The sequence below is a fragment of the Acinonyx jubatus genome, chromosome E4, assembly GCF_027475565.1.
Source record: "Acinonyx jubatus isolate Ajub_Pintada_27869175 chromosome E4, VMU_Ajub_asm_v1.0, whole genome shotgun sequence".
Taxonomy (NCBI): Eukaryota; Metazoa; Chordata; class Mammalia; order Carnivora; family Felidae; genus Acinonyx; species Acinonyx jubatus.
In genome coordinates this window covers 20,572,751-20,592,829 of record NC_069395.1, presented here as the reverse complement: position 1 = coordinate 20,592,829, position 20,079 = coordinate 20,572,751, and the positions used below count along the sequence as shown (strand labels likewise).

Here is a 20,079-nt window from a genome sequence, read left to right as displayed (position 1 = left end):
AAATTAAAAACAATCCTGGGATATTGAATTATTTAGAGGGCCAAGAGTAGAATATGGAGAAAGAGGGCAGGCAGTAAGGGTAGGGTGTCTTCTCTTCAATTCTGCACTTATTATAAATATCTGTTTTGCCAATATTGATCACTTTTATAATATAACATTAGGAAAGTATTATTAATTGAAGACCTGAAGTCAAGTCAGCAAGAGTATTGTAGAACTACAGTAGAGTATTGTAGTTCTCAGAGATCATAAAATCCACTCCAAGTGGATTAAAAACCCAAACCAAGTGCAAACTGACCTTGCAGATTAAAACAAGAAAGAAACATCCAGGTAAAAAATCTCCTTAGCAAAGTACCTCAGTCCAGGCATCAATTTGGGAAACAGGGCTAAATAATGGTAGTTCGGTAATGTGGTTTATTTTATTTTATTTTTTTTTCAACGTTTTTATTTATTTTTGGGACAGAGAGAGACAGAGCATGAACGGGGGAGGGGCAGAGAGAGAGGGAGACACAGAATCGGAAACAGGCTCCAGGCTCTGAGCCATCAGCCCAGAGCCCGACGCGGGGCTCGAACTCACAGACCGCGAGATCGTGACCTGGCTGAAGTCGGACGCTTAACTGACTGCGCCACCCAGGCGCCCCAGTAATGTGGTTTAATACTGAACCAAAGGGGTGCCTGGCTGGCTCAGTCAGAAGAGCATGTGACTCTTGATCTCTGGGTCATGAGTTTGAACCCCACTCTGGGTGCAGAGATTACTAAAATAAAAATAAATAAGGGTGCCTGGGTGTTTCAGTCATTGAGTGTCCAACTTTGGTTCAGGTCATGATCTCACCTTAGTTTGTGAGTTCGAGCCCTGCATCGGGGTCTGTGCTGACAGTTTGGAGCCTGGAATTTGCTTCAGATTCTATGTCTGTCCCTGTCTCTGCTCCTCTCTCTCTCTCTCTCTCAAAAATAAATAAACATTAAAAGAATCTAAATAAATAAATAAATAAATAAATAAATAAATAAATAAATGCTAGACCAAAACCTTTCCTGGTACAGGATGTAGCATACCTCCTTTCTATGGCAAGAGCTGCCTTAAGGGTAAACAATTCTCATTTTGTAAGTAAAGGCTTATTTATGTTTTACAGAAATGGGAGAACAGGGTCTCAAGAGATAGGCAGAATTTTTAGATTTTGAGTTTGCAGTGACTCAGATCACCTTTTCTGCATCAGTTTTTCCAGTGGGGTTTCAGATGCAGTCCTGACTCCTGTGCTCTGTCTGCTTGTGTTTTGTTCTGTGCCCCTCTGTTTCCCAGGTTGTCTGTTGAAGATGTTGTGAGGTCTTTGTGTCAGGGAACACAAATGTCCGTTTTGATATTGTGTGCAATACTTTCGTGCCGGGTCCAGCAGTTTTCACATTCTATTGCCCATGAAAGTCACCTGAGAAAATCATTACAAATGCACATTCCAGGACTCCTCTCCAAGGTGCTGTGATTTAGTAATTCCAGAGTGGAGCCCCAGAACATATATATTTTTTTAAAGTTTATTTTGAGAGAGAGAGAGAGTGCATGTGCGAGCTCAAGCAGGGGAAGGCCAGAGAGGGACTGAGTGCATGCACACGTGTGTGAGTGCGCACAAGTGCACACAGGGGAGGTGGAGAGAGAGAGAGAGAGAGAGAGAGAGAGAGAGAGAGAGAATCCCAAGCAGGCTCCATGCTGTCAGCCTGAAGCTCGACTCAGGGCTCCATCTCAGGTACCATGAGATCAAGACCTGAGCCGAAATCAAGAGTCAGATGCTTAACTGACTGAGCCACCCAGGCGCCCCAGAACATATCTTTTTTAAAACCAGTTCTCTCTGGGGATAATGATTATACTTTGGAAAACACTAGAGTCATCAGTAAGAGCTCAAAAGACACATACCAAGTGATTACTGATGCCTGGGGAGTAAATAGAAGAAAGAGCAAAGAAATTCAAGAGATGTGATTTAATTTTGTTTCCTGTAATAATTACTGGCTCTCTTAGTTACACATGCTGTTTAATATTGCTTCTGAAGTGGTAAAGTTCAAAATGTTCGTCAGTGCAAAGTCACCCATTCGCACAGTTAATACTCCTCTTCACTCCCACCCCCATTTGCTTTCTTCACTCTTTCTTCTCTTTCAAATGTCTTTCAAATCTTCTCCGAAATGTCACTTCCTCAGAGACTTTCCCTAACTTCTTTAAACACTTTAAGAACCTGGTCCTTTTCTCAGCCCTCACTATGTTGCAGCACTTACTGCAGCTGTAATTTTTGTAAATACACATACACACAATACACCTACACAAATTGTGTGTGTGTGTGTGTGTGTGTGTGTGTAGTCACTTATTGTCTGTCTAACTTTGTTTATTTAATCAGTAACTTACATGCAATGTGTAATACCATTAGCATCTTGTAGGTTTTGGCAACATTTAAGAAATAGATAAAGGGATGAATGAGTGATCCATTTGGCCATACATATGTTATATGGATAACTTTTTTTAAACATCGATTATGAAAACCAAAGCTTTTGAGAATGCATGTTGTTGTGTAGTTTGTTTTGGTGCGTGCTATTTTATTTGCTTACTCTGTTGATAAGGTAGACATCATTATCCTTTTTTTTTAAGTTTATTTTTATTTTGAGAGAGAGAGAGTGAGAGAGAAAGTGTGCTGTCAGTGCAGAGCCTGACTCGGGGCTCGATTTCATGAACTGTGAGATCATGACCTGAGCCGAAATCAAGAGTCAAATGCTTAACAGAGTCAATTACAAGTAGCAAGTGGCAGTGTCTCACATTTTCTCTCTCCAAATCCAGTGTGAGCTCTTTTATAGTACATTCTAAATGCAAGGTAATCAACCCTGCTATTGCAGGATAGTCTCTATTTCTCTAGAATCAAGGAAAGCATTCTCAGGATCATTATCTCACAAACTCCACATTTCTGGAACCATGCGTTGGGAAAATCCATAATGTATACGTTGTGTCTACATTATGCATTTTGGTGCTGCTGACAGTAGGCTGCACAGTGTGGTGCTTCTGTTGAATCTGGGACAAAGCAGTGAAGGGAGACTCTTTCTGCTTTCCTTCTCCTATATACCTAGGATCATGTGGGCAGAGTTTAACCTTTGGTTAGAAAAGTAGAGCAGAATGAGAGGACATACTCAAATAGAATTAATGTTTCTATTAACTAGCAGGCTGTGAGAAGTACTTCTTACTGACACTACCCCAAGTCTACGCTAGATATGTAGTGGTGTGGGTTTCTCATATTCACCTCCGGTGTATGTGAACAAAATAATTGATTCATTCTTCACAACCGACAGAACAACATTCAGACGAAATTGTTAACCTCTGTCAACTTGTTTATCACAATACTCTATGTATGCACTGTGATGAGTTTTGAAACAGAGTAGTTTTCTAGGTCATTTGTGAACATCTCTAAGGGAACTAAAATTTCTAGTTATGATAATTTCTGTATATTATATGGCCTCAAATAAGAATTCTTGATTAAAATATTTAACAAAACACAATGTTACCAAAGCCTCTATTAGTCTTTCTGTTTAGAGTTTTGTTTTGTAAATGTTATTTTTTAGAAAATTTTTTGGGGGCGCCTGGGTGGCGCAGTCGGTTAAGCGTCCGACTTCAGCCAGGTCACGATCTCGCGGTCCGTGAGTTCGAGCCCCGCGTCAGGCTCTGGGCTGATGGCTCAGAGCCTGGAGCCTGTTTCCGATTCTGTGTCTCCCTCTCTCTCTGCCCCTCCCCCGTTCATGCTCTGTCTCTCACTGTCCCAAAAATAAATAAAAAACGTTGAAAAAAAATTAAAAAAAAAAGAAAAAAAAAGAAAATTTTTGTTTGGCATGGTCATGAGGAAATGAGTAGGGGTCTTTCAAGGTCTTTGATTTACTACAGTAGTCTACATTAAAAACAAGATTGAAAAGCAATACTACAAACTAATGTTACCTTATTACATATGGATTTCATTTCTCTTCCGATGGTTAAAGGTTGAATTTTATAGCCAAATAAATTTCATGTGATGCATCCATGTGATTTAATATTAAATCCAAGAAAGAGTATTCTGATCCCAGTTCAGCACACTGATTCTGAATATAAAGCACCATATAAAAGCACCCACTTTTTTAGCAGGTAAGAGTAAGAATTGAAGAAATTACTCCAGAGCAAACTTATGAAGTTCTGGACCAGTTCAGAAAAGATGACATACACTCAAATTTAACCCTGTCCCTGGGTGAATTAGGGTCTGTGATCATGCAAATATGAACTCCGGTGCATGGCCCCACCTGGTTTCTGACTAGATGTATGGCAATCATTTTAGAGCTATAAAACTGACTTTATGAAATCAGACAGTTAAGAGGGAAAGTTTGGTTGATGTTAATCATAAACTAGTCAGGCAGCTACCTGGCTACCTATCTATGTGATGTTGCAGTATCTATGTAATAAATCAAAATGAAGTGTCAGGGCGCCTGGGTGGCTCAGTCAGTTAAGCCTCCAACTTCGGCTCGGGTCATGATCCTGCATGAGTTCAAGCCCCACTTCGGGCTCTGTGCTGACAGCTCAGAGCCTGGAGCCTGCTTCAGATTCTGTGTCTCCCTCTCTCTCTGCCCCTCCTCCACTCTCTGTCAAAAATAAAAACAAACAAAATGAAGTGTCAGGTCACTGAGTTCTCCAATTTTCAGTTTCTCCAATTGGCAGAATGAATCTTGGTTTTACTCCTGCCAAAAGAGCCAATTCCAAGCATGGATATTGAACAAACTTGTCCTCACATTGATCCACCTTGGTTTGGTATTTTGATGAATTATACACAGGAAATGGCCCAGTGCAAAAAAAGCCATCCCACTAGCTCTGAAGCCAGTCAGCTGAGAGTCACTCTGGGTAGGCAGTTCAGTGCACTGATTCTGAATATAAAGCACCATATAGCACTATTTAATGGGGTACAAGATGGGCTTTATTGCCTACATATTTAAACCCATGCCAAGAATGTTACAAAGAATCACAGAGGGAAACACAGTAAAACATGAATTCTGAAATATGAGAAACAATTGTTGATTTGAAAACCAGAAAATTCCAAAGCAGTGAAGATATTCTACTCAGTAAATGTAACAAATCTGTTTTTAATATTAAGTGGCATATACTCTACCCTAATAGAAAGTTTCTTCACAGCTTACTAAATACATACTGAAAATATGACTTAAAGAATATATTCACTTGAAAAAATGCCATATTATGAACCAAATGGGGCTCTCACGCTTCTCCTAATATACCTGGTCTTAACTTGGACTCCTGGTTTTTACCCTAAACATAATTTCCAGGTTTATTACATCACTTCGCTGATGAAAAAAAAATTCAATGGCTCAACATTACCATGGAAGGGGGCTTGAACTCCTTGGGTTTGCATTTATGTTCTGATTTCAACCTACATTCTCAGCCCTGGCTCCACTCTTCTCCCAGGCTATCTCTGCACAGCCAAATGAATCCAACCCCTATTTCCTTAACTTCCCTAGAGTTTTCCTACTCTGTGCCTTTGTTCCACTTCCGGTTTTCTCTTACAACACCTCATTCTTCCATTTTATCCTTTCCAAAGCTCACACCAAGTACAATTTCTCTCTAGATTGCTTTACCTCAAAGATACTGTTATCTAACTGTGTACATATCTCTGATTACCAATATCAGTCATTTAGCAATATATTGCGTGTTGCCTTGTTTGGCTGTTCCTTTTTGCACTTAAAGTTTCTTCCCCCAATTGGATTGCAAATTCCTGAGCATCAGAAGCATATTTTACATGTCTTTTTATCTCTACAGCATCTACGAGAGTGCCAAGCAAATAGCAGGTATTCAGAATATAATTTCTTCTATAATCATTTTGGAAGTTTAATTTAAATAAAAAATTGCTGAATCATTTTCCCCCACCGGCCATAAGATTGTAATTTTAGATCTGAGATTCCGTTTGAGCCCAACATCTTTGACTTTGTTATATACTTTAACAGGTAGAGTCTGTATAATCAGTCAACAGAAACATGTCCTAAATTAATGTGGGTGACCTGACTAAGTTCCTTTGCTGTATCTTGTACAAGTTTTATGTGCTGCATCAAGAAAAGCAAATGACTGCTGAAATGAGTAATACAGAGCTTCACTGGTTAGTCAATCTTCCTATTCCGGAAGCGAAGACTTCCACGCAAGGCTCGGTTACATCCGCACCCTGCAAAAGGAAGTTTTGGGCAGTGTCTGCAGTCTGTGTTCAGCATGCGTGTCCCACACAACCACATGGTCCTTATAAAACCACCTATATCCGTTCTCATACACCATGTCTCGCCATTGTGTTAATCATTGGTGACAGCTGCACTTTTTTTTTAAACTTCTCTGCTCTTTTGTGGCAATGTGGACGTGGTGGGTAGTGAGTAAAGAATGCCACTTTAAAGGGGATCATCTCCTATATCACTTTTATATACCATCAAAAAGAGTTACTTTGTTACATATCCACTTCCTTACTTTAGACTTGGAGTTCTTGGAAGAGAGGAATTGTTTCTTATTTCTTTCTCATCTCCAGCACAGGGCCTGAAAAATTGCAGGTGTTCAGTGAATGTTTATTGGATAAATGTTCGAGGAAGGAATAAAGGGATCGAGTTAGTGTCCATAGGAGGTGGAAGAAATTGATAGCAGCCCCACAGGCAGTGAATCAATTCACAAATGTTTGCCAAGCTCCTGTTTGTGAGCTGTGAACTTCAGAGTACAAAGGGAAATATGATAGAACGGTCATTAAAGCTCACTTTTTACCCAATTTAAAATGAAAGCAAGTGGAAAGAGGAAGTAGGGGGAAAAGAATTGTTTATTCTCCCCTAATTCCTTTACTGAGTGCCGACCTTGTACAGTAAGCTGTATGGAATGCTATGAATGCTTGTTTCTTCACTTTATGCGTTATTATAGAAAGCACAAACAGGTTTGTTTAGCCTTCTTACGTTTTAAAAAATAGAAAAACTTACATCAATATTGACACGTATGTCTATTCTTGAAAAGTATCGAGCAACAGCGAGGACTTCTGCACAGCCATACTTGTCTCTGAACGGCTGCCACTGACAAATAGGACACACGGACAATATTGCGGTCAGTCACTGTATATGTATGTTTGAGACACGTAGAGCTATACAATTGGAGTTGGCATCACACGTGGGCGTTTCAGAAGTACTGATTAAGTTAGGATGGGAGGGGGGCATAGACGGTAACACATCAGCTGATTTTTAAGTAAGTTATGTACTTTAGGTAGGTATAATGGAAAAGACATTGAATTAAGAATTTTTTGTAAACAAAATTTGTCCCTGCTTAGCTGTGTCTACGTCTTGACACATTCTGGAACTTATTCTCTTCATTTGTTAAATGATGTCACTTGGTGGTCACTAAAGCTGCTCTCAGTTTTACCATTTTCTGATACTTTAGTTAACTATCCAATGGAAGTAGAGTACAACACGTGTAGGGAGAGAAAGAAGTAGAACTTAGAGGAAGCAAACTGACATCTAGTCCCTATTTCCCAGCTACTTTTTTGCATTGTATCTTTTTTTTTAATTGTTTAATGTTTGTTTATTTTTGAGAGAGAGACTCACAGAATGCCAGAAGGGGAGGGGCAGAGAGAGAGGGAGACCCAGAATCCAAAGTAGGCTCCAGGTTCTGAGCTGTCAGCACAGAGACCGATGTGGGGCTTGAACTCACAAACCGTGAGACATGAGCTGAAGTAGGACGCTCAACTGACTGAGCCACCCACACGCCCCAATTGCATCCTCTCTTTTATTTATTTTATTTTTTAAATTGTTTTTTAACGTTTATTTATTCTTGAGACAGAGAGAGACAGAGCATGAATGGGGGAGGGGCAGAGAGAGAGGGAGACACAGAATCGGAAGCAGGCTCCAGGCTCTGAGCCATCAGCCCAGAGCCCGACGCGGGGCTCGAACTCACAGACCGCTAGATGGTGACCCGGGCTGAAGTCGGATGCTCAACCGACTGAGCCACCCAGGCGCCCCGCATCGTCTCTTTTAATCGTCACTAACGCATCATGAGGTAGTTGTATTATCTCCATGATATGGGTAAAAAACAAGGATTTGGAGTTCAAGAGCACACTGTAGAGGCAAAAAACGTGTCCTGGTTTCTTTGATCTTAAACTTTGGTTGCTTCCAACTGGCCCTGTTGATTTGGGTGCCTTTTCTTCCTTAGAAAATTGGATTGGTGATGTAAGAGCTTTACACCAACTCTGAGTTATATGGTTAGATTTAGAATTATGTGAAATCTTAAATGATATGACAGATATAAAGCACCTGGCATGAAACCAGGTACATAATAGACAATAAATAGAAATCCCATCCCTTTTTGATTGCCTTAAAATATCATTATATTTGCATATTTGAGTGAATTCACAACCTTAAACACTTAAAGATTGAAAAAGTTTATAGCAATAAAATATGAGTTCTTTTCTTTATAGATAGTAAAATGTTCACTTATAGCCATATGTATATATCTACAAGAGTGGATCTATCTGTAGACATATCCCCTTTGAATTGAGTTGGGAGCATAGCTTACTTAAGTAATATGGTTACTATTTCATAGTCATTGTCAGGAATCAACCTCGTTCATACGTATATCAGAAGGAATTACCATAACAAAGAAAATCTAATGTAAATCTTGGCATGGTGGTTACTAAATGTATTTGTGAAGAGTAATATAACAAATCTCTTTTTGTTTCCAAGGTGCTAACACAGACTGAAATAACAAACTTTTCTGTTCTTGGAAACCAGAAATGTCTTGGGGAATCCTGGAAAAACAAAAAAAAATCTCTGTAAGCTGATCAAGCCCAAACTGTTGCCAAATAAAATTAACTCAAATAACACCAGATCAACCCTATCATTTAGCCTATTTTGGGAATCACGAAACATATATTTTATTTTATTCTGACAGCCACATAGCCAAGTGAATTAATTATTAGTGGTTAATAAAAATACTCAGAAACAGAAAAAAAAAGTTTCGTATTTCATGATAATGAATAAACTTGAATTGATGATAGGCTCTGGGATGAAATGGGAAGAAAAAGGCAAGTAGAAAAGATTACTTTAATTGGTTTGATGTCCAGTGTGTGGTCCTACTTCCATATTGAGAAGGGTCTGAACCAGCCCAAGAACCAAGCTCCCTGCTTTGAGGATGTTAGGAAGGAGCAGTATGGGAGTGGCAGTCAGCAGCTTACTTTATACTGAAAGCAGCCTGTACAGAATAAATTCAAAAACAGGAGGCCTCTTGTTGTCATCACCTGCTTCTATTTTTTTGTCCTATAATGTAAGAAGAGTTCTTAAAATTTATAAAGGACAAATATCAAGAAAATGAACTTTTTCTATAACTTTAAATAATTTAAAATTAGATAGCATCAAATTTGATAATACTTCACCTCTGTGCCTGTATGTTAATGCTTAGAGAGAAATGCATATGGCTTTATTTTTGTATTTCATTTAGCCTGAAAGTAAAATGAAGTTAGCTATATTTCTTCTTCCCTTTCTCCTCCTCCTCCTCCTCCTCCACCTTCTCCTTCCCCTTCTTCTTCTTCTTCTTCTTCTTCTTCTTCTTCTTCTTCTTCTTCTTCTTCTTCATCGTCATTTCTTAAATCTATTGAAGCCCCATGATCAATGCAAAACCACCCCTGTGCCCTCCACCCACCCACCAACACACATACATATATACAGACTTCTTTTTCCTTTTGGAAAATATGTGTGTTAACTGAACTAGAGATCTAAAATATTTTACTATTCAAACAAGAGTATTTCTCACACAGTATGGGTATCACAAAGCTTTTGAACTAATTTTTTTTACTCCTATAATTTCTATAATTCTTCACTTTACAAGCCTGATACGGTCACAAACTAGAGAACTGTAGAAGCTTATTGTAAACAGGGTAAAAGAGACTTAAAAAAATGAATTTTGGCAGTTAATTATTAGATTCACCCTCCCACACATCAACTCTGTGGCCACGTTTGACCGTTGCCAGCTTTCCCATTCACAGTGTTCTAAGATAGGGAGACAAAAAAGCAGATTTCTCAAGTTCAGATAAGAAAGTTGATCCTGACAGCACAATGATGAATTCTGTTCAGAGAAAATGCTATTGCAAGTGGCTCTTTCTAGACTAACCATTAAGAAGTAGAGTTGTTCCCTCTACCTCTTCCATTCTTATCATTCAAGCAAAATACAAATTGAGAAAGTAGGAATATGGAGTGTAGAAGATTAATGTTCTTTATTTTGTAAAACGGTAAGATTTTACTTAAAAGTAATAGGTTACAGATAAATAATATGGAGAATGGCTGAAGGCCTGTCCTGTTGAAAGAACTATTAAATGCTCTCCTGGTAGAAAAGAGAGCCTCCAAGCCTGGCATGCTTCCTTTGGGAATTGTGATTATTCTGCAGCTTTGGAAATGAGGAAAGCCCCAGCTGTGGGAAGTGGTTTCTCTTCCTTTTCCCCATGGGTGGTTCTGGGGGAAGAGAATCTGGAAATCCAGCATTAAAGACATTTAAGCTACACATTTCCCCAAATCAGTATTTCCTCAATGCATCACATTGTGGGTGGGTGGAGGGAAGGTTATTTTTTACATCAGTTCTAGCATGTAGGGAAAAGGGCTGGAAATAAAAATTACTGACAGATTATAGATAGAAGTAGGGAATGCAAATTTGTTGAGTACTTCATTTGTGTCACACACCAATCTATTACCGTAGTGTCTTGTTTACTTCTTATTATTTGTTTGTTTGTTTACTTTAGAGAGAGAGAGAGAGACCAAGAGCAGGGGAGGGGTAGAGGGAGAGAGAGAATCTGAAGCAGGATCCATGCCCAGTGTGGAGCCTGAGGCAGGGCTCATCCCAGAACCTTGAGATCATGACCTGAACCGAAATCAAGAGTCTGATGCTCAACCGACTGAGCCAGCCATTTGCCCCAAGACTGTATAATTCCAGACTTGCGCGGGTGGGATTGAACCACCAGCATTTCAGTTCACAGCCCAATTCGCTAGCCAATTGCAATTGCACCACAGAGACTACCCTCCAGCTTACTTTTTAGATGAGGAATGAGACTCAGAGAGATTAGGCAACTTGACCGAGTTTGCGTGGCTAGAATAAACAGAACCAGGATTCGAACTAGGATCTGTCAGCTCCCAAAGCCTGCATACAACCTCTCCACTTCATTACTCTGAACATCCAAGAGCTGAGAAGCAAAGCCTTTATAAACAATCATCTTTCCTGGTTAAAACAATCAAATAAGCAAATGAACAAATCTTGTTTATATTGTTTCACTTTGTATAATAGCTTGCTTAGAAAGAGATAAAAAGCAAGGCTTTCCCAATAGGGCTGCTTCTGTCTTTTGCTTCTTGAAGTCATTCTTAGAGTGCAGGGTATCTGGGATGGCTCAAAAGGTCCTAGAAGAACAAGTGTCATAGATATAGCTTTGCTAACCAAGGCTGTCAGGTGACGGCCAGTCTGAAAGTATACCTGGGGTGATTATACACTCATACACATACACATATGTGTATTTATAAATTGCATGATTATATTATATATAAATTATTTAGTGATCTTTGGATTTAAAAATACCTTAATAAAAACTCTGGTTTTGAGTCTAGGATCCTATTCTGGGTAGTAATAAATAACTGAATTTGATTTTGAGGATAGTTGTGAACTGTTCTTCTTAAACTTCAGTGCTCCTAAGAATCACCTGCAAGGTTGTTAAAACACAGATTCTTGGGCTACCTCCCAAGATGCTGGTCCAGGATGTCTGCAAATGGCACCTAAGGTTTGCATAACCAACAAGCTCTCACTTGTGCTGATGCTCTGGTCCAGGGGGCCACACTTGGAATAAGTCTGGCTGGGAACTTGAACAAGACAGTAGAAAAATAGGGAGAAATTCTGAACATTTTCTTTCTGATATTCAGGTTTAAGCCAGCTGCAGGCATAAGACTGGAATTCATTCTTTTTCTCTGATAATTTCTTGATTCAATTCAGTTCAATTCAGGATATATTTTTGAGCATCTTCTCTGTTTCAAACATGGTACCATGGGCTGTGAATGAAATTTAATCTTAATGCCTTTAACAAAATAGTTGCTAAAAGCTTTCATATTGTTCTAAGCTAGAGTTTAAGAAACAAATGATTTATTCCCCACCCCCCACCTTTTTTTAGAAAATACTTTTAATGTTTTCCAGACTTTTTCTCCTAACTGAGCAGTTAACAATTTGATGATAGAGTCAAGAATCCAAACATTTCTTGCTATGCTCACCCTTGTCTAAGCCACCATCTCACCTATTGCAATGATGGCTTCCTAAATGCTTTCTCCACATCGGTGTTGTTCTCCCTGCGACACACTAGCCACGAAATACTCCACCATAAACAGATAATTGCACTTTCCTGGTAACAATCCTCCAGTGTTCTCACTTCACTAACAGTAAAGACCGTCATTAGAAGCATGGGCAAGCCCATGTCCACCTATGCCCTCAACTCTATGACTTCATCTCCTGTTACTCTCCTCTCTCTTCTAGGTGCACAGCTCGCCTTGCTATTTCTTAAACATTCTAGGCATTTTCTGCCCTGGGAAGTGCTGCTCATGTTGTTCCTTCTACATGGAATGCTGTTCCTCCAAATATTTACATGGCTTCCTTCCTTATCACCCAAATCTTAGCTCAAATACCATCTGTTTAGTGAGGCTCTCTCTGACCACCTAATTTAACTAATAACCCCCCTGCACATAATTTCTACTTACTTTCCCTGTGTTAGGCTTCTCCTTAGTATTTCTCAACATATAGCATATTATATATTTTTATGTTTTTTATCAATTGCCTGTTTCCATATAATATGTACTTAAGGTTTTTTTTTAAGCTTATTTATTTACTTTGAGAGAAACAGAGACAGAATAAGTGAGGGAGGGGCAGAGAGCAAGGGAGAGAGAGAGAATCTCAAGCAGGCTCTGCACCGCCAGCTCAGAGCCTGATGTGGGGCTTGAACTCATGAAACTGTGAGATCGTGACCTGAGCCGAAACCAAGAGTCAGATGTTTAACAGACTGAGCCACCCAGGTGCCCCCTATGTGATACTGTTTTAAAAACATTTACATTATCAGCACAAAACTAGAAGTACTGCAGACAGTCATCAAGCTTTACATGTCTCTTTGTGTATGAATCCAGGTTGAGTTTTCTTACTTCTGGAAGCTTTTCCTCACCCAGCGCATTTTCATTTCTCATATATACAGTGGGTGCTTAATTGTTCTTATGTGTGTATATTATTTCATGTAATCTTCAAGTGTATGTACAGATACTATGTATGTGCTATTGAAATTTACTCAATATATGGAATGGCCTCTACTGGATTGAAGATGAAGTAGTATTTTTAAACAGTTATAATTTTTATCTTTGTTTAGAAACTCAAAGGAAGAACCCTAATTAGAGGTGATTATTGATATAAAAAATCAATAAATATAGTACCAACTTTTATCCTGATTTTTAAAAGCCATTTGGAGAGATAAATGGTTATAAGTAAGAATTTAGAGGATGAAAATGAAATTCAAAAAAAATTTTTGATTTTATGTAATTGCCATTTCTACATTTCTTCTTCTTCTCCTTCCCCTTCTTCTCTTCCTTCTCTTTCTACTTCTCCTCTGCTTTCTGCTCTTCATTTTCTTCTTTCTTCTACCATTTCTGTCTTCTTCCGACTGTATATAGTCTTAATTTTGTTTTATTTTTATTTTTTTTTTTTTAATTTTTTTTTTCAACGTTTATTTTTTTTATTTTTGGGACAGAGAGAGACAGAGCATGAACGGGGGAGGGGCAGAGAGAGAGGGAGACACAGAATCAGAAACAGGCTCCAGGCTCTGAGCCATCAGCCCAGAGCCTGACGCGGGGCTCGAACTCATGGACCGCGAGATCGTGACCTGGCTGAAGTCGGACGCTTAACCGACTGCGCCACCCAGGCGCCCCTATTTTGTTTTATTTTTAAAACAAATATTCATCCTTTCTCCTTAGGAAAAAAATTTCACAATTAATTTAATGCTTCCAGAGAGCTAATATCAAAGTCATGGATCTGTTGGATGGGCAGGCTAATCCTGGGTGGATGAAGAGGATTAACTTTTTCCTGGGCAAAAAAAAAAAAGAATAGCTGATTATTCATTAATTAAATCATATATATCTAGGCTGTCTTACATCTTTTGGGAGACACAGAAAAATATTAAAACATAATCTTAGCCTATGAGGAATTTATAATCTAACTGGGAAATGTGAACTAATTAGTTAGCTATATATGATAGCAGGTGGATATAATTAATGTGTTAAACTTTAACTGTATTGATATTAAAATGATGACATCAATTATGACTTTCACTTAAGTGAAAGTTCCCTGTGTTATCCAAGTATTGACTTTAATGTGCCTAATCAGGCTGAATGGATCACCAAACTGAAGTTGATGTCTAAGAGTAGAGTCATACTGCCTGTGTGAACTGAGGGGTCCCCCTAATGGTTAAACAGTTCCCCAGAGCTCAAGTGGGGTTTCTTTTCTTTTTTTAAATGCATATTTATTTTTATTTTTGAGAGAGAGAGCACATGCAGGGGAGGGGCAGAGAGAGAAGGAGACACAGAATCCGAAGCAGGCCCCAGGCACTGAGCTGTCAGCACAGAGCCGGATGTGGGGCTCAAACTTCCGAACTTGAACTCAGTGAGATCATGACCTGAGCTGAAATCAGATGCTTGGCTGACTGACCCACCCAAGCGTCCCTCAAGTGGGACTTCTTAATAGACATAGGAACTTCTCTGGTACTTTGTCTGATCTTCTGATCTTCCTGGTCCCATCTCTTTATGAAACTAGAACAATGAATTTTTGAAGTTTTATAACCAGCAAGTCCTGTGTCCTTCATCTTCCCTTCTGGGCTTCTGTCTATAAATACTTGGAGTGTTGACTCAGGAGCAAATATGGGCAACCGTTATTTTCTGTACCCTCGCAGTTCTTTTTTTGGTTCCAAAGACTGGCTGTGAGCTTTTTAAGTTGCTCACAGTACTTTTTGTTATGTGTTCACACTCTCAGCTTTCTGACTTTGGGGAGATCTCTTTCCTTCCCTCTTGCCTCAGCACCAGCCTTCAGTAGCAATTGTTTATATCCATTGAGAGCCTGAAAAGCCTTGGAAGGATTTTTCTTGGCTTGTCCCAGTCTTCAGTGCACTGCTTCTTTCAGGGAAGGCCATCTGTGCCTCAAGGAGGGTCTCTTAGTTCTCTTATCCCCATATTTAAGCCCATATACCTTGAAGGTTTGTAGCAAATGGTTGGTGGAGCAGACTTGCTCCCAGGTCAGGGCTCCTAGGGATTCTAATTCATTATGCCAACCCTCATGTAGTCATTAATAGATAATTAAGGATTTAAATAGTTTTTTTCTTATGCTAACATATGATAGATTCCTGCTCTTTCTTCACCATTCTGTCAGGGAAGAAAGCAGAATTTGGTTTACTTCTCTTCTAAGAAGGACTCACCGCTTTTTGGATTATGCTCCTTTAGGTTTCTTTCCATCATCAACTCTCTGATTATTTTTGACCGTGGTTTTTGTTGCTTGTGAAATGTTTTCTCATTAGAGGGTGTGTGCCAGTCTCCTGTGACATTCTGGGCGATTTCTTACAGCACAGGTCCCAATTCAATTTCATGGTCCTTACAGAAAAATTTAATAAATACTTTTACTTCAGTGGAGTGAAGGTAAAGGATGTTTTATACAAATCTTTGAAAGATGAAGGTTAATTTTACAGAAGTTCTTTATGGTCACAGAACATATTTTTGAAAACCTCATAGCTTGGTGCAGAATTAAAAATATATTTTTTAAACATTTGAAAAACATTTTTTTGTTTGTTTTTAGAGAAAGACAGAGAGAGGGCAAGCGGGAGGGGGCAGAGGGAGAGAGAGAGAATCTTGAGCAGGCTCCACGTTCAGCATGGAGACCAATGAGAGTCTCAATCCCACCGTTAGGCCAAAATCAAGAGTGGGATGCTCAACCAACCACCCAGGCACCCCTAAAATTTTTTTTGACAGAAAAAGATGATAGAACAGATTATGAGAACTTACAAGACCATCAATGACATCCTTTTTTGAAATAAATATTTATACTTTATCTCATTAAATAAAAAAATACATTCAATTATGTATATATACTCATACTTAAGTATATATAGGTGCATATATTATATATAGAATGTGCATATTATATATATATATAATTCTTATATATATAATTCTTATATATATATAATTCTATATATTAAATTCTTTTAAAAGGTATATTTATACTTCATCTCCAGTAAGATATATTCATTATTAAAAAGTCAAAAGACAGGGGTGTCTGCATGGCTCAGTCAGTTAAGCTTGGGACTTTCAATCTCAACTCAGGTTTTGATTTCAAGGTCTTGATCTTAGGGTCATAGTTCAAGCCCCTCAATGGTCTCTGCTTTGGGCATGAAGCCTACTTAAAAAAAAATTCAAAAGATAAAAATAGAAAGTGAGTATTTCCTTAATGTTACCTTTAAAGATGATCACTGTGACTTTCTTGGTATATATATTTCTATATTTTTAAATTGTCCATATACGGAACTATCTAGATTTTTAAAAACAAAATAGAGATCATGTTAAGAATTGTATGACATGATCTATTTTAATTATTATATATGGAAAGATAATACTCTATTATGCACTTTCCTAACCAATTATTTTCACAAAAAGCATGCCTAAGTACATGTGTTAAGCAAAATTAAAAATAAAACTTGAATATGTAAATGATTTTAAAAATAATTGTGTTTTGCCCTAAATAATTTTTCATATATCAGTGAGGAAGGCAGATTTGTAAGACAGCTTGTCATGTTAATTAAATTCAGACAAGTTAGGATGTTTGTATTAAACTGAAAGAAAAGCAAAACAGTCTGATATTACAAGAACTGTAAGTTACAAAATTGATTGTTTACAGTCAATATAAAAGAATGAAACTTTGAAGAGAAACAAGGACTTATGTAATGCTTTGATCTTCATGGATATCTGAAAGATTAAAGAGTGTGAACATTGACAAAACAAATTTAAGAGTACAGAGTATTTGTACCTGAAAATTATCTGTCAATATATATGCATACTTATAAACATGAGCTATACAAACAACTTAGTATAGGATTTTTTTTTTCTTTGAGAGAGAGAGAGCGAGAGAGACAGCAGACACCTGGGTGAGTGGGGGAGCGGCAGGTAGAGGGAGAGAGAGAATTCCAAGTAGGCTCCATGCATAGCACGGAGCTCAACATGGAGCTCAATCCCATGACCCTGGGATCCCGACCTGAGCCAAAATCAAGAGTTGGATGCTTAATGGACTGAGCCAACCAGGTGTCCCAGTTTTGGATATTTATTAAACAATGCACCACACGTGGTGAATGTGACAGCATCACTCCAAGATTCTTGCAGTAAAGTGCTATATCTAGTTTTACCTTCCAGCATTGGTGAATATGGAATATATTCATGAGTCACTTACTCCTTTAGTGAGACGGAGACCAAATGAATCTTGGTTATTCTAGTGGTGGGTGTCAAAGATTGGGTAGGTGAAGGGCGGGAGGGTGGACAGAGAGAGATTACATAATATTTCCAAACCAATTAACTCATTTCCAGAGTTTGGCATTGTAAGCAGAAATAACATTTCTGGGGGCGCCTGGGTGGCTCAGTAGGTTAAGTGGCCGACTTCGGCTCAGATCATGATCTTGTGGTCCGTGAGTTCCGGCCCCACCTCGGTCTCTGTGCTGACAGCTTGGAGCCTGGAGCCTGTTTCAGATTCTGTGTCTCCCTCTCTCTGACCCACCCCCGTTCATACTCTCTGTCTCAAAAAATAAATAAACGTTAAAAAAAAAATTAAGAAAAAAAGAAATAATATTTCTGGAGGCTACCGTTTCTCTATTGATTAGAAATAATTTGTTTTTTATTCAATTCACATGAAGAATGCATAATAAATGACATTTTCTAGCTATTTAAAAACCAATAATCTTCAAAATGGAACGATTGTTATATGACTAGCAGAAAACAATTGAGTTAATAGCAATTTAACCAAAAGCAGTTTGACTCAAGTCTAACTGAAAAATTAAGTTAGACATGATGATCAAAAAAATTGTGTTGTGGTATTGATAACTTTGGTGAGCAATGGGTAGACTTGCAACATTTTGAGTACTTTTCCTACATTTTATTCATCTTGTAAATTTTTAAATTTTATTTAATATTTGTTTTATAATGATAGTTAATATTTTGATTATCATTTTTATATTATTATACTCTCTGAAATGCCAGAAGTTGAAAAAAATTGAAATATGCCAAACTGGTAGGTTAAATTCTTAACAATCTATTAATAATTTATCGCCTATATTTAAAAAAAATTAAAAATTATCAATAGTGTTTATGCAAAAAGTGTCACAAAACTTTCTATAATGAACTAAAATTAAAAATATTTGAAACAGGGGCGCCTGGGTGGCGCAGTCGGTTAAGCGTCGGACTTCAGCCAGGTCACGATCTCGCGGTCCGGGAGTTCGAGCCCCGCGTCGGGCTCTGGGCTGATGGCTCAGAGCCTGGAGCCTGTTTCCGATTCTGTGTCTCCCTCTCTCTCTGCCCCTCTCCTGTTCATGCTCTGTCTCTCTCTGTCCCAAAAATAAATAAAAAAGAAAAAAAAATATTTGAAACATAAATGTTTGGGAATAACTTTTTCACCAAACTATTCTTATAGCTAAGTGTCAAATTAATCAACTTGCTGTTAGTACATTTTTATTCTAATAAATTTCTATCAGACATTTAAAAAAAATCAAATAATATCATTGCATTCTTAAAGGGAATTAGTCTTTTTTGGGGGGAATTAGTCATTTTTATATAAAGAGATAAAGTAGATATTTTATGATCAGTTATATATGTACTTATAATTCTTAATTAATTGTGAATATGTTAAAGTATTATATATAAGTCATTTGTTAAAGACTTAGTATGAAAATTATTATAATTTCCCTAAAAATATTAATTCATATTTTTAAAAGTAACTTATCATCAAGTGATTAATATTTCACAAATTTCCAACATTAAACTGTATTACCTCATGACTTCTTAATTGAATGCATTGATTTGGTATCAAATATAAACTAACATTAATGATGTAAATAATTTTTAAAACTTTTTATTTAGAAAAAATTTGAACATATTTTAAAATTGAAATAACACGATGAATCCCTACCTACCCACTACCCAGCTCAAATAATTACCAACAATATCCCATTCTTATTTTGTCTATTCCCCCTCCAACCTATGTGATTTTTCTGTAGGTTATTACAAAGCAAATAGCAGATATCATATCATTTCACCTATAAGTATTCCAATATGAATCTCTAGTAGATAACAACTTTTAAAAAGCATTACTTAGTAATATTTCATTGCAAATAATGTTATAAATAATGAAAAATAACATTACAAATAATCATATCATCTACTAATCTGTGTTCTATTTTCTTGTCTAAAAAAATGTCTTTTTAGTTATTTGAATTAGGATCCAATATTAAGCCATGCTTTGTTTTTGGTCAATATGCCTCTAAACACCCTTTTATAATGGTATATATTTATTGAGATATTGGTTCATTTGTCCTGAAGCATTTCTCACATTCTTGATGTGGCTGATTATATTTACTTATTCTTCTTTTCCCCATATCTCTTGTAAATCAACAATGTATAGCTTTGATTAGATTGAAGTCAACTTTTGGGGAAAAAATACTTCATAAATGTTGCTGTAGGTATAGCATCTTCTGTCACATCAGGAGCATTAATAGTAGGTATCCCATTTGTAGTGATATTAAGATTGATCAGTGGGCTAATGTACTGCCAGCCTGATAAAGTTTCCCCATCAAACTTTGACTCAATGATTTTAACCATCAGTTATAGTGGTGGGTGGCCTAGATCTATTATTTCATTACAGGTTGCCATTGGTGATTTGCTAAATTTATAATTCCTTCTGTATTTATAAGAATTCTTTGATAAAGAAAATTCTCACACTAATCAACCATTTGGTTACTATTGTAGGTT

At 37.6% G+C, this 20,079-nt stretch overlaps 1 long non-coding RNA gene across 1 annotated transcript in view; it reads right to left on the bottom strand.

The window, feature by feature from the left end:
- Positions 1-10,226: 10,226 nt before the first annotated feature.
- Positions 10,227-20,079, bottom strand: part of LOC113603922 (uncharacterized) — a 97,434-nt gene continuing 87,581 nt past the window's right edge. The window contains exons 3-4 of the long non-coding RNA XR_003425722.2: positions 15,498-15,669; positions 10,227-14,116 (exon numbers count right to left, since the gene is read on the bottom strand). This is a non-coding gene — a long non-coding RNA (uncharacterized LOC113603922). The remainder of the gene's footprint in view (positions 14,117-15,497; positions 15,670-20,079) is intronic.